Source organism: Suncus etruscus, chromosome 16 (genome assembly GCF_024139225.1).
Source record: "Suncus etruscus isolate mSunEtr1 chromosome 16, mSunEtr1.pri.cur, whole genome shotgun sequence".
NCBI classification, from domain to species: Eukaryota; Metazoa; Chordata; class Mammalia; order Eulipotyphla; family Soricidae; genus Suncus; species Suncus etruscus.
Window position 1 is genome coordinate 33,730,730 of NC_064863.1, and position 12,645 is coordinate 33,743,374.

Sequence of the window (12,645 nt, forward strand, 5' to 3'; positions counted from 1 at the left end):
GGACCCGGGTTCGATCCCCAGCATCCTATATGGCCCCTCAAGCTTGCCAGGAGCAATTTCTGGGTGCAGAGCCAGGAGTAACTCCTGAGCATTGCTGGGTATGACCCAAAAACCAAAAATAAAATAAAATAAAATAAGATTGATGATGATAGGTAGATAGATGATAGACAGATGGATGGATAGATAGATAGATAGATAGATAGATAGATAGATAGATAGATAGATAGATAGATAGATAGATAGATAGATAGATAGATAAAGAGAACCCAGGTCGGTAGGTAGATAGATGATAGATAATATAGGTTGATTGATAAATGATAGAGGAGAATCCGGGTAGGTAGGTAGATAGATAGGTTGATTGATAGATAATAGAGTGATAGATTGACAGACAGATAAGAACTGGTGGGTAGGTAGGTAGATAGATGATAGATACGTTGATTGATAGATGATAGAGGAGAACCCGGGTAGGCAGGTAGATAGATGATAGATAGGTTGATAGATATAGATGACAGATAGATAAGAACATGGGTAGTTAGATAGATGGTAGATGATAGATAGATGATAGATAGATAGATAGATGATAGATAGATAGATAGATAGATAGATAGATAGATAGATAGATAGATAGATAGATAGATAGATGATAGATAGATAGATGATAGATAGATAGATGATAGATAGATAGATAGATAGATAGATAGATAGATAGATAGATAGATAGATAGATAGATAGATAGATAGATAGATAGATAGATAGATAGATAGATAGATAGATAGATGAGAACCCGGGTAGGTAGGTAGATGATATAGATAGATGATAGATAGGTTGATTGATAGATAGGTAGATAGATTGATAGAGACAGATAGATAAAGCAGAACCCGGGAAAGTGCTCCCTTAGAGGAGCAGGCTGCAAACAAAAGACTGCGAGCAACATGGGGGTCCCCAGAGAGCACCAAGGATCCCAGCCCCAGGGGTGCAGCGTTCAAGCGCGATCAGCTAACGCTGGAATTCCAGAGGGGCCGGGTTGCAAACCAGAAAGCGGGGTGCAGAAGCACGCAAGCAAGCAAGCAGCGGCTCAAGTGATGCTCCCCATTCCCAAAGACCAGCAGATAGTTAGATGCAAGTGGCGCTGCCCGCCAATAGGCGATGGGGGGGGGGTCGTGGAGCGTGCAACTCGTGGAGGGAGGGCCGCCACCGGGCACCCCGCTCGCATCTCGAGAAGCATCCCCGGGAGCGACACCTACCCGGCCGCTCCCCAAGAAACGCTGCAGCAGCTCCTCAGACGAGCTCCTCTCCCTGGGCCTCGCCGCTGGGCTCAATTAGGCAGAGCGACTCCGACGCGCGGCACGGCACGGCACGCCCCTCCCCTCCCCTCCCGCAGGCCGCCTCCGAGCGCCGCACCCCGAGTCCCCGAGCCGCGCCAGGGCCGGTAGATAAAGCTCTGAGCCCGAAAAGGGGGTGGCTTCATTCCCCGCCCTCTCTGCCTCCCTCAGCCACCGCCTCCCCGCATCTCCTCCCATCAGCCGCTCCAGGCCCGCGCCCGCCCCCATTTCCGGGACTGAGTGGCGGAGGTGGAACGTGTAAAAGCCACGCCCCCTGGGCGAGAGCCAGCCAACCCGATACCGCCAGCTCGGCGGCCACGCCCCCTGCTAAGAGCAGCGGTGGGCGTGGCTTGTCAGCCTCTCTGTTTTGCGCATGCTCCTCGCAGCCAATTCGAGAAGAGGCCCCAAGGGACCGGAAGTTCCCATCCCGTCTTCCGGTCTCCACTGCAGCCTGCAGGGTTGACCTGGTCCTGCCCTCCCACGTCTCCTTCACAGACCCTTGAGGCCCACCGCGCCCTACGGGCTCAAGGCCCGACGCTTAGTCAGAGCCCTGGCGACCCGTCACTTCTGGGAAAGAGGGGAAAGAAGGGAGTTCAGGCATGACTGGGCCACTGAGTGTTGCCGCCCTGAGCCCTGAGGAGATGAATTTGGAGGCCCACACCCTCCAGGGAGGATCTTTCCAGCAGCCCTAATCTGTGACTGGACGTCCTTGCACGCAAGCCGTCTCATAGAAGATGCAACTGTCCAGAAATGCGTCTTTGTACAGGGCCTGAGGGGTTGGGGAAAAAATGCAAAAGAAAAAAGAAAGCAAAGAAATGCAACTCCCGCCTGAGGGTTGGGAAGACATGCAAAAGAAAAAAAGAAAAGAAATGAAACTCGTGCCCACCAGGCTTTTACTATTTTCCTCCTGCTTTGCAAACATCTGGAAAAGAAAAAGGGAAAATAAATTGGGGGGGTCACACCCGGCAGAGCTCAGGGGTTACTCCTGGCTCTACACTCAGAAATTGCTCCTGGCAGACTCAAGGGAAGGACCATATGGGATGCCTGGATTCGAACCACCGTCCTTCTGCATGCTAGGCAAACGCCCTACCTCTATGCTATCTCTCCGGCCCTAAGAAAAAGGGAAATTAAAAAAAAAAAACAGCAAGCACAGTCGTGACTGTATTCCTCATTAAATTAAGGCATTGACATTTGGTACTTGAAGTCGAAGTTTATATATATATATATATGTATATATATATACATATATATACACACATATATATACATACATACACACACACACACACACACACACACATATATATATATATATATATATATATATATATATATATAAAGAGGGCGTCACCCACATCTGGCGGTGCTGGGAGCTATTCCAAACTCTGTGCTGGACAAGAGAGAAGGGGTGCACTCTGAGGGGCGCAGGAAGACATTGCAGTGTTAGAGAATGGACTTGGGCCTTCCAAGTGTAAAATATGAGCTTGTTGCATTAGTCCTTAGGCCTTCAAAGTTGTATTTTGGCAAGGGTGGGAGGTGGCACACCCGGCGATGCTTAGAGGTAACTTCTGCACTAGCTCTGCACTCAGGAGATGCTGGGAATCGAACAGGGGTCTACCGCAAGTAAGGCAAGTGCTTTACCTGCTGTGCTATTTCTCCAGTCCCTGGAAGCTAACATATTGCCTAGGAGGTGGTTGGTAATTTACATAGGCACATTAAATTATCATCTAGAAGATCTTTTATTGATAAGGGAGACAACCGTTAAATGTTGACGTGGCTAGTACCAAGAGTAATTAGATTGCTTAGGCAGTAGTGGAGTTTTGCAGTGTCAGACATCAAACTCGAGTCTCAGCATGCTATATGTATTCTTTTTTTTGGGGGGGGGTTTTGGGGGGGGCCACAACCGTTTGATGCTCAGAGGTTACTCTTGGCTAAGCGCTCAGAAATTGCCCCTGGCTTGGGGGGACCATATGGGACACCGGGGGATCGAACCGAGGTCCTTCTTTGGCTAACACTTGCAAGGCAGACACCTTACTTCTAGCGCCACCTCACCAGCCCCAGCTATCTGTATTCTTTTTTTTTTTTTTTTTTTTTTGGTTTTGGGGCCACACCCCGCGGTGCTCAGGTATGACTCCTGGCTGTCTGCTCAGAAATAGCTCCTGGCAGGCTCCGGGGCCCATATGGGACACTGGGATTCGAACCAACCACCTTTGGTCCTGGATCGGCTGCTTGCAAGGCAAACACCTCTGTGCTATCTCTCTGGGCCCTATGTATTCTTATGGGTGTTTTATTTACCATTCAGTTGATTCAAAGAAGAGCTATTCAGAAATAGCTCCTGGCAGGCACGGGGGACCATATAGGACATCGAGATTCGAGCCAACCACCTTAGGTCCTGGATCGGCTGCTTGCAAGGCAAACACCACTGTGCTATCTCTCCGATATGGGATGCTGGAGATCAAACCTGGGTTAGCCTCACGCAAGGCAAACAAACAGCCTACCCTCTGTGCTATCTCTCTGGCCCGTCATTAATATTTTATTTTTATTTATTTATTTATTTATTTTTGGGTTTTGGGCCACACCCGGCGTTGCTCAGGGGTTACTCCTGGCTGTCTGCTCAGAAATAGCTCCTGGCAGGCACGGGGGACCATATGGGACACTGGGATTCAAACCAACCACCTTTGGTCCTGGATGGGCTATTTGCAAGGCAAACACCGCTATGCTCTCTCTCCGGGCCCTAGTTTTATTTATTTATTGCAGGGGTTTGGGGCTGTTAAAGTTCTTTTGAACAGTTCTATAATTTTATCAAGTAACAGTAATTTCATAGTTTTATTAGGTTTAACCACGCTGTTAGCTTCTGATTTCTAAATTCACTGTCTTGCCATTCCCAGGCCCTCTGCCCCTGAGGACCCCTGGCAGCCAGGCAGTAAAACAATTCATTGATGCCAGTGAGCCACCCCAATGGATCAAAAGATAAGAGACAGCTGTATGTGCTTGTGAAAAATAGGAAATAGTGGGCCGGAGAGATAACAGGGAAGTAAGGCATTTGCCTTGCATGCAGAAGGTCGATGGTTCGAATCCCGGCATCCCATATGGTCCCCTGAGCCTGCCAGGAGCGATTCTGAGCATAGAGCCAGGAGTAACCCCTGAGCCCTGCCGGGTGTGACCCAAAAACAAACAAAAATAAACAAAAAAGAAAAATAGGGGCCCGGAGAGATAGCACAGCGGCGTTTGCCTTGCAAGCAGCCGATCCAGGACCAAAGGTGGTTGGTTCAAATCCCAGTGTCCCATATGGTCCCCCGTGCCTGCCAGGAGCTATTTCTGAGCAGACAGCCAGGAGTAACCCCTGAGCACCGCCGGGTGTGGCCCAAAAACCAAAATAAAATAAAATAAAATAAAATTAAAATTAAAAAATAAAAATAAAAATAGGAAATAGGCAAGATTGATGTTGCTTTTAGCTCTGTCATTGTTTGCTGGTTCGAGGCTATAAAGTAGCTTTGAGACCCTGACAGGCCAGGCTTCTCCCAAAGACCCCCATCCTGGTGGATCAAGACATTCCCAAGGAAAATCTGGAAAAACAAACAGACCACCAAGATGTGAGCCTGGGGTTGACGTCAAAAGAAAGTCTGGAGGATGCAGACTGACGTCCAAGGGAAGTCTGAAGGATATAGACTATATCTCCAAAAGACCATCGGAATGTGAGCTGAGATAAATGGCATCAAGAAAGGGGTCTGGGCATTGTATCCTTTTCTATTAATATTATTGAAGGATGTGAGCTAAAATTTATGTAGACCTGTGGAATGTTTGAAATGTAATTGCATGTAACCTCATCATCATACGAATTTCTATAAGAATCTGAGAGTTACTGAGCTCGGGGTCACTGCAGACAGAACTCCTGCTGCCACAGGAGCAGGAGGCTTTGCAGTGGACCCAGAACTCTGGTAATTAAACCCTGCGTTTGTTGTTTACATCTCTGAGGTTTCCTGGTCTTTACTGAGGCAGTGGGTTTTCCTGGACCCTGGACTCTCCTTGGGCCTTGGACTTCCCAGACCTTGGGCCCTCTTCAGGCCCTAGGGCCTAGGCTCTCTGTCTCTTTTAACAGGGGCTACACCTGGCGCCACTCAGGAGTTACTTCTGGCTCTGTGCTCAGAAATCACTCCTGGCAGACTCAAGGGACCATATGGGATGTAGCAAACACCCTACTGCTGTGCTATCTCGCCGGTCCCGTCACCCCGCCGCCCCGTCATTAATATTTTAATCTTGAGGGGCCGGTTTTTAATCTTGAGCGGTGCTTGCCTTGCAAGCAGCCGATGCAGGACCTAAGGTGGTTGCTTCAAATCCCTGCGTCCCATATGGTCCCCCGTGTCTGCCAGGAGCTATTTCTGAGCAGATAGCCAGGAGTAATCCCTGAGCACAGCCGGGTATGGCCAAAAACAAAACAAAACAAAAATTTTAATCTTGATAGATTAACATTGGGAGTAAGGTGTCAAGAATTAATGCAGGGCATCATACATATGTACTGTAACACTGAGCTATATTTCTTTTTTGTTCTTTTTTTTTGGGGGGGGGAGCGCACACGCAGTCCCCCATTTCCATAAATTACACAGTAGAGTTTCCCACATTTGGGGAAATCGCAGAGGTCAACACTCCCGGAGTGCAATGGGCGAGCCTCACCCTGGGGAAACCACCTTCGTGATCATGGAATCGCCCCTGCCAGGTAAGTGTGAGAGCTATATTTCTAATCCACTAATATTTCAGTATTTTCATACACCAGACACTGAGCTAAAAGTGCCAGTGTTCATTGCTAGGAGAATGAAATTGCTGCAGTGGAAATTCACAGAAATGCAAGAGCCATAGTTTCCACAGAGATGGCAAAGGCCTTTAAAAAGCTTTTTTTGTTTTGTTTTGGACTATACCGAGCAATACTCCTGGCAGGGGTAGGGGACCATATGAGATGCCGGAGATCAAATGTGAGTTGGCCGTGTGCAAGGCAAACATCCTATCTATTATACTATCTCTCCAGCCCCTACAAAGCATTTTTCTTTCTTTTCTTTTTTTGGGTCACACCCAGGAGCGCACTCAGGGGTTACTCTTGGCTCTATGCTCAGAAATTACTCTCCTGGCAGGCTCAGGGAACCACATGGGATGCTGGGATTTGAACCACCGTCCTTCTGTGTTTAAAGCAAACGCCCTACTGCTGTGCTATTTCTCTGGCCCCCTACAAAGCTTTTTTTTTTGTTTGCTTGGTTTTTTTTTTTGTTTGTTTGTTTGTTTTTTTTTTGGGTTTTTGGGCCACACCCAGAGTTGCTCAGGGGTTACTCCTGGCTGTCTGCTCAGAAATAGCTCCTGGCAGGCACGGGGGACCATATGGGACACCGGGATTCGAACCAACCACCTTTGGTCCTGGATTGGCTGCTTGCAAGGCAAACGCCGCTGTGCTATCTCTCCGGGCCCCCTACAAAGCATTTTTATAGATAGATTTTTGAGTTGTTGTTTTTTGTGTGTGTGTGTTTTTTGTTTGTTTGGTTGGTTGGTTTTTGGTTTTTGGGGCACACCCGGCGTTGCTCAGGGGTTACTCCTGGCTGTCTGCTCAGAAATAGCTCCTGGCAGTCATGTGTATCTCCTTTGTATATCTCAGATGTATTCCCTTAACATCTATAACTCTTGTCGAATATCCTCATATAGCGACAATTTTTCCCACTGGATTTGTTATTTGATTGTTTGATTTTCCCCCTTTGAGATCTGTTTTATAAGCAATACTGGTAGAAGAGTATCTCTGTATAGATTTCATGTTTGTACCAAGTTATGGGGAATGTTGGATTTGTCAGCCCCCAGATGCACCAACAATATCTTGTGCCATTGCTTCTCTTTTGATAGGCACATTAAAATGGGAAAATAATACATATGCAAACAAGTTCTTATCTAATAGAGATGGGAACACAAATTTGGTAATGTAATTGGACCTTTTACCCTGAACATTGGCATAATGATTTGGCTCAGGCCTCAGAAGAATGGATATCGCCCACACACACCTGAACAATGGATACCATCTATGGAAACAACTACAATTGTCTTTAACATTACCAGGATCCAAGCCTCTACCAGGAAAGACCTACCACTGCTTTGGCATTGACTTACTCCAAAGAGTGCTCCCAACACCCTGACGACTCAGCAACAATCTGCATGCAGGGCAGATCACTTCCGCATTTAATGGTATGCTGAAACTAGAGGATGCTCCACATCAGCCTGACATCGATGAAAGAAATGCACAGAATCCAGAGTCTTTAAATATAAGAATCTGATACCAACAATAGCTAAAGTGTGAAAAAGTTTCACTGGGACCTTGGAATGACTGGAGTTGGACGAACTGGTATGCCTGGAACCCAGAGTCTGTCTTATGCCAATAAACTTCTAGGGTGAGGCCTTTTTGTAATCAGGTCAAGGAGTTTTTCTCCATTTTCCCATTTTTCTGGACCTATGCAAACAACGGCGATTGCCACTATCACACCTTTACTATATTTTTTTACTCTTATCATTTAAGGAAAAAAAAATACAACTTACTGAACCTAAAAACAAATAACTGTAGTAGAATGCCTGTCTCGAATACAGGCAGGAGATGGGAAGGGGGAGGGGGGTAATGTTACACTGGTGAAGGGGGGTGTTCTGGTTATGACTGTAACCCAAATATGATCATGTTACTTAAATAAAAAATATATTAAAAAAAAAGAAATAGCTTCTGGCAGGCATGGGGGACCATATGGGACACCGGGATTTGAACCAACCACCTTTGGTCCTGGATAGGCTGCTTGCAAGGCAAACGCCGCTGTGCTATCTCTCCAGGCCCCTTTGAGTGTTTTTTTTTTGGGGGGGGGTGGGGCATACCTCACAATGCTCAGGAGTTACTCCTGTCTGTGTTCAGGGATTACTCCTGCCAAGTTTGAGGGACCATATGAGGTGCTGGGGATCAAACTTGTAAAGAAGCATGCAGGTAAAGCATTCTACCCACTCTCTCAGGTCCAGTGCTGGATACTGAGCCCTGACTTTCTGCATGTCAAGCTTGTGCTTAGTCCATACAGCAATCTCTCTGATCCATGATCACCTATCACTACATATCTCCTGCCCGCCAAATCTCTCATATCACGTTTTTTCCCTTTAATGATACTGGAGACAGAACCCAAGGCCTCACAACTGGTGATTTAACACTGAGCCATATCCCTGATCCTCCCATCTCGCTTTCAACAGTTAATCCTCCTTCAGAAATTTTTATGCCACAACCTTCAGAATTCAATGATTATTCCCATGGTAGTGCTGTGTGTGTGGGTGCAGATAGCTCCTAGAATTTAAAAACGTGTTGAAATGTTTGCAGAATGACAACTGCCCATTTTTAGGGAGGAAAAAAAAACATGAAAATTCAATTCCTTGTAGGAAAGAGCACACTGCAAACTCTAGGTTTTAAAATTCTGAACTTGTGAATGAACACTGACAGTGGTGGTGGGAAAAGTATCTGCCATAGAGGCAGGTTGGGGGGCAGGAGGGAAATGTAGGACATTGGAGAGAAGTGGACAATGGTGAAGGGATTTGTGTTGGAACAGTCTATGTCAAATTTAATCATGAATAAATTTTGACTTAGTAATTCATGGTGATTCAATTAAAAAAAACCCTGAAGCATGAGATTGCCTTAGTTTTCATGAAAAAAAAAATTGGGACTGATGGGGTGATGTTCCAATTCTAAATTGAGATTCTGCAGAGAAAAGCACAAAGATGAAAATGTAGGAGGCAAAGTTCTTCACTTTATTAGAATTCCATTTTCTGGGAGAAAAACTAGTAATGCAGAGCCACTTAATGGAAAAATGACATAATTTTAAATAGGGAATCAGAAGTCCAGACATACATGACTAACTTTAGGTGAAATCATTTTTCCTGGGAATTATGAATTTCACAATTTTTAATTGGCGTAGGGGAATGGAAAATAGTAGTACATCCTAGGCAAAACACACACACACAACCAACCAACTCCAAAAACAAAATAAAGATCTTTATCCGCATTAATTTTTGTTTGTTTTTTGGGCCACACCCAGTGATGCTTAGGAGCTATGTGCTCCTAAATTGCTCCTGGCTTGAGGGACCACATGGGATGCTGGGGATCAAACCAAGGTCCCTCCTGGATTGGCGGTGTGCAAGGCAAACGCCCTACTGCTGTGCTATTGCTCCAACCCTGTTTTCAAAAACTTTTTTTTTGGGGGGGGGCTACATCCGACGGCGCTCAAGGGTTACTCCTGGCTCTGTGCTCAGAAGTCGATCCTGGCAAGCCAGGGGGACCATATAGGATGCCAGGATTCAAAATGGGGTCTGTCCTGTGTTGGCTACATGCAAGGATCCTTATCGCTGTGCTATCTGATATATATATATCTGATGGATCAAAACTGGGTCAGTCATGTGCAAGGCAAGCCCCCTACCCACTGTACTATTTCTCTGGTATAAAACAAACCTTAGGGGCCGGAGAGTTAGCATGGAGGTAAGGCTTTTGCCTTGCATGCAGGACAGCGATTCGAATCTCGACATCCCATATGGTCCCGGAGCCTGCCAGGAGAAATTTCTGAGCATAGAGCCAGGAGTAATTCCTGAGCACTTCTGGGTGTGACCCCCAAAAAATAAACAAACTTTAATAAAGGGCATTAATGCTTTACAAAACCAGAGATGCTTTTCTTCCCACAAAAGTCAAACAAAACAATAGGTGTTACTAACATTTTCTATTTATTCATTAATAAAAAGTGCATAGTACAAGCCCTTTATCCCAATCCAAGAACTCAGTAAAAGATTACAATAAACCTGGATGGAATAGACATGATTTGTTTGGCATGATTTAAATACTTACACAGCAATTAACATTTAGTATATCACATGACCACTTTTGCTTGGAACAAATAATCATCAGATATGGTAACAAATACATGACTTATCATTCAGAATTATTATAATGTTTAGACTAAAACTACTATTGCAACAAAAATTTAACCCACTCATTAATTGTAAATGCTTCATTTTCTCAAGTTGTTTCATTCCTTGAACTAATTTGATCAATTTTTAGTACATAATTAACTTAGAGTAACATATTTTCAGAGTTCCTAGGTTTCTTTGAAAATGTAAGGTATTTGTGATTCATAAGCACTAAATTGCACACACAAAGACATTAAGAGTAACCACAGAATAGCTGTACCTAACAGTTATATTTGGAAAATCTCTGCAACTGTGTTTGGCTGTATTCAAGAAAATCTTTATAATACCATTTCAGTGGTAACTTTTTCCATAAAGAATGTTATCTTGCATAAAAAAATTGCTCAAACAATAATATTTGTAGAATGTTTGAGTTAAACCTCAAATATGGATCTTTATATTTTTTCCAAATTTAATTTTGCTGTTGCTTTCTAGGTCCTTAAGTGCTAGAATCTACTCCTGGCTCTGTGCTCTACCCAACTTAAACCCAGGGCCTCCTACACATGTAAGTGTTCTATCACTAAGATGCATTCCTGGCACACAAATTCATTTTTAAATTATTTTAGTTACAGTTTTGGGAATGTTTACAAGCTAAGTAGTGAGTTAAGTGGGCTAAATAAAAGGCCACATGTAGAAGCTTGAAGAATTAAATACAATAATATAATTTACTAGTTAGGTTAACAGGAATATTTTGTGTGCAGTAGTACACTGTCAAGTGTGAAGAAATCTGGAGCCGGAGCAATAGTACAGCAGGTAGAGAGTTTGCTTTGCATGCAGCCGACCCAGGTTCAATCCCCCACCCATCTTATGTGGTCCCCTGAGCACTGCCAGGAGTGATTCCTGAGGGCATAGCCAGGAGTAACCACTGAACATCACTGAATGTGATCCAAAAAACAAATAAAAAGAAATGAAGAAATCCTTCAAAACCCCCACAAAACCAAATCCCCAAATCCCCAGACTAGTTCACTCTGATCTTTTGTTACTAATTAAAAGAATAGTCGACGTGAAAAGATGAGCAGTCTGGATTCCAATGAAGAGCATATCACAGAATTGAAAACTGGGAATAAGAATCCTGATGTCCAGAAACAGGGAGGTGGAGATCTGGAAGGATGTAAGCTTTATACCTGCGAGGTCCTGCGTTTGATATATTTTTTATTTGGGGGAGAGGGGTCCTGGGTTCTCTCAGCAGTGCCACCTGGCTAGCAGGGCTACACTGAGTGGTCTATGGGTCAAACAGAGAGACTCCAGGATGCAGGGCACAGGCTCCCAGCCCTTAGGACCAACTCTCCAGTTCTTGGGGATTTAAATCTTGGCACCATGGGAAAGACAAGAACAATACAACTCAAATGTGGGGCTCCAGAGAATAGAGAGATGAGAGAATGAGACAGATAGATGAAAGAGGGAAAGAGAGAGAATCTGCCTTGCACATGGCTGAACCAGGTTTGATCCCTGGCATCCCATATGGGTACCCCGAGCCTATCAGGAGTAATTCCTGAGTGTAGGAAATAAACCAGGAGTAACCTCTGAGCACCACTGGGTATGGCCCCCAAAACAAAAACAAACAAAAAACAACTGTCAGGATATGACTGCAAGACTCCCAAGTCTAGGGGCCATGCAGGAAAAGAGGTTACTCTATTTTATACCATTCTTCCTCTTTTTGCTTCAAAAATCAACAGCAATAGAACTGGGAAGGCACCCAGTAGTAGGTCAGAGAAAGAAAACCTTAAGTCTCTGAGATTATTCTCCTAGGGTTGATTTATCTGCATTAGTTAATGCAAGTCAGTTAAGAGTTGGTCCTGTTAACATGGAATGTTGTCTCATATACATAATATAAAGAAAAATAGTAGGGGAAGAGCAAATGCCCAAAGGCAATAGCAACAAAGAACAACATGAGAACTGGTTTTCAGTAGGAAAAACCAGTGAGGGATAGAACAATGAAGGAAAAATGAATGAAATTGATACCCAATCAGTAACAATAAACCACACAACCAAACAGAAAAGGGACAAAAAAAAAAAAAAAAACGGGGGGTGGTGGTGGTGCAGGCAGTGGGATGAAAGGGAAACTAGAACATTGATGGAGGGAAGTGGAAACTGGTGAAGAAATGAATGCTCAAACATTGTACATCTGAAATTCAATATAAGCAACTTTATAATTCACTGTGATTTGATTTAAAAAAGAGAGGAAAAAGCTGGTCATGTTATTTCAAGTTGATCAAAAAGCTAGGAAGCACAGGTGAAATAAAAACTAAGCCCTTACAATTTTATGGCCTATAATGCAATCATATTGAATGGGGGGAAATACCTCACAAATACCACACAATTGTATAAGTT

At 44.4% G+C, this 12,645-nt stretch overlaps 2 protein-coding genes and 1 non-coding gene across 3 annotated transcripts in view; 1 reads left to right on the forward strand and 2 right to left on the reverse strand.

Annotated features, from left to right (window-relative positions):
* UGDH (UDP-glucose 6-dehydrogenase) overlaps nt 1-1,344 on the reverse strand; it is a 34,653-nt gene extending 33,309 nt beyond the window's left edge. Inside the window, 1 exon segment of the mRNA XM_049790211.1 lies at nt 1,246-1,344. The gene's annotated coding sequence lies outside the window, so the exon portion shown is untranslated.
* LIAS (lipoic acid synthetase) overlaps nt 1-12,645 on the forward strand; it is a 939,974-nt gene that overhangs the window by 63,138 nt on the left and 864,191 nt on the right. The gene's annotated exons all lie outside the window — the stretch shown is intronic.
* On the reverse strand, nt 5,882-6,045 carry LOC126033274 (U1 spliceosomal RNA). The gene has a single exon (XR_007504383.1). It is a non-coding gene; the product is annotated as a U1 spliceosomal RNA (small nuclear RNA).